A 2,640-nucleotide genomic window follows, 5' to 3' on the forward strand; every position below is an offset into this window, starting at 1 on the left:
GGCGACAACAAGTCGCTGAACGTTTTTACCTAACATAGAGGTGGAGTAATTCCATAGCTCTCCTTAAAAGAAATAGTTGTAGCGACACAATTGCTAGAAAGCAATTTTATATAACGATGAACGACTGGAATTTACCACATATTACTTCTGCAGAAACTCCAAATAAATAATTTTTAAACGTGAAAGAAATACTTTGTTTTAAATAGGGATAGGGAATTTCCGAAGATGGTGGAAAAAACGATAGTAAAAAGAGCATTTTTGGTACACACGTTTACCCATTCGCAAGTGAAAATAAAATCGTCTCGCGATCGTTCCACTCCAAGCACCTTAAATCGAGTTCTCGACATTTATCTTTGTTGGTTGGCCATCAAAGAGAGAAAACGTTTTAAGGAAATCGATCGCCGTTCCAGCATTAAGGGATACATAGACGGTGGGGTTGTTTTGCAGAATTTGATAGGGAAACTCCGGTTTGAAGTGTGCATACGTTTAAAAGTACCATATATCGAATGCATAAACAATTTAGCATATATACAATGCAATTTTGAAGATTGAAGCAATAACCTGAATAATTTTTTTTTACGTATTTCCTAGATATATCTTAATTAGAAGTTTACGATTTATAGATAAACATTTTCCTTTTATCAATTGACGATAAAATTTCAATTTACATCAATACATCTTCTAATTTAACGTAATTAGTAGTAAAAAAAATATAATTTTTAATTATGGAAGAAATAATTAATAATTAATAATTAATAAAAATTAATGAATAGATAAAATAAAATTACATAAATAGAAAAAAGTTTAAAGGAAGATAGTTATCTTTAATCCTAAGTACTCTATATCCTATTGGTATTTCATAAACAATAAAACTACATGTGTCGTGCGTGTAAGTATATATTATACGTATTATATGTATACGTGTGTGTGTGTGTGTGTGTGTGTGTATGTATATATCATTAAAATATCTCATCAAAGTATGAAGCAGTACCAACAATTCAAAATTAATCATAGTGCTATGTCGTACAATTCCACAGTGAATACTTGACATTCTGATCTTATTTCGTATCACGCAAAATAGTTCGACCTCTAACAATAATCAAACAAACAACGACATAAACACCACGGACACAAACGCGACGTAGTAAATCCAGGAAAAAATCCAGAAAATATAAACTAAAGCTTTGTTCACATTCGAGTAATGACAACGCCAATTACGTTTGTTCGACACCTCGATGACCAGCTGATGCACTTTAGTTGCACTTGTGGTCCATTTCCTGAATTCTCCTGAATTCTAACCTCACACACGCACACACAGCCGCCGCCGGCAATCGCAATTTAACTCTGTCACAGTTCACTTCGGACAAAGAGATTCCTCGAGCCTTGAATACCGAGAATCCGAAAAAGACTCGCGAACGTAACGACAACGCGTCAAGAAAGTGTTACGTTTTGACTTATTTATTTTTTTTTGTTAATTTAAACGAAAAGAAAAATGAACGATAGTAGTTGAAATATAAATTTAAACTTCCGATTAATACGGTAGTTGCTGCCACCAGAAATAGTCTAAGGACTATTGCGACGATAAAATTTTCTTTTTATTTTAATTTTACTTAGTATTAAAAGAATTGCTGTGCTACGGGTGCAGTTACGTTACGGCGACTGGCTATTATATTCCACGTTTTTTGCTAACCTGCTATGGGCAGGAGTACTAGCATGGAAGAGGATTGAAGTTATTAAGATAAGTAACTAGTATTGGTATGTATCTAAGTATGATTAAAAATTTGAATCTCTTATCTGAGTGATTTCTATAAGTTTCTGGTAACAAGTGTTTTTTGTTATAGGCGTTCGAGATCGAGAGGGATTCGATTCGTAAGAATTCGCGCTTTAATGATCGGGTATCGGCGAGCTCTGTGATTCGATTTTGCTTTTCTATTTAATGCCAAGGATGAGTTTAACGGTCCTCCCTGTGTGAGACTTGAGTGATTTCGCAAGCCTTGCCCAAAGACGGGCGATATTTGCCAAGAATGGGAGGAGGAATGCGAAGATCGTTAAGTGTTTTCTTCAAAATAAAGAAAACACTATTATACGCAAGCAACACAGCGAATGACCTATCGTTCAAGAGTCAAAAATCGATATTATATCGCTCAGGGATTTCACGAGATAGAAAGCAAGATCGAATATATTAATTGTAGGTGACGCGGGTTTAGTCCCGTATCCGGATATCGCGAAATTATCAGAGAAGAGAGAAATTTATAAGTTTGATCTCTTACCTTGAGATGTGTGTTATGCCCAAAAATGTTGAAGGTCCTGGGTTCCGCTGACGCGGTTAGCGCGTTGTGTAATTATTAATAAAGTCTTTATTTAATTTTAGTTTATTTATTTATTTAATCGCGATATACATTGAACTCGCGGCACACGGTTACAATTTTATTAACTCGATTTTTACTAACTCTTAAAAGGTTTTCGCGACTCGGTTTTAACAAATTAATTGCGCACGACTGAACAAAGAGACTAATTGATTGACTACAAACAAGTATCAAGTAAATGGCTATGTCAAGCAAGTATAAGCAAGTGTGTATCAAACAAGTGTCTCTAAGTGTCTATCTATAATAAGCAAGTCTGACTATAAGTGTGTGTATA

At 34.5% G+C, this 2,640-nt stretch overlaps 1 long non-coding RNA gene across 1 annotated transcript; it reads left to right on the forward strand.

The window, feature by feature from the left end:
• The first annotated feature begins 1,268 nt into the window (after positions 1 to 1,268).
• Positions 1,269 to 2,370, forward strand: LOC122577415. Its single transcript, XR_006320263.1, has 2 exons — positions 1,269 to 1,755; positions 1,842 to 2,370. It is a non-coding gene; the product is annotated as an uncharacterized LOC122577415 (long non-coding RNA).
• Positions 2,371 to 2,640: the final 270 nt, after the last annotated feature.

Source organism: Bombus pyrosoma, unplaced genomic scaffold (assembly GCF_014825855.1).
Source record: "Bombus pyrosoma isolate SC7728 unplaced genomic scaffold, ASM1482585v1 HiC_scaffold_4700, whole genome shotgun sequence".
In the NCBI taxonomy this organism is placed as follows: Eukaryota; Metazoa; Arthropoda; class Insecta; order Hymenoptera; family Apidae; genus Bombus; species Bombus pyrosoma.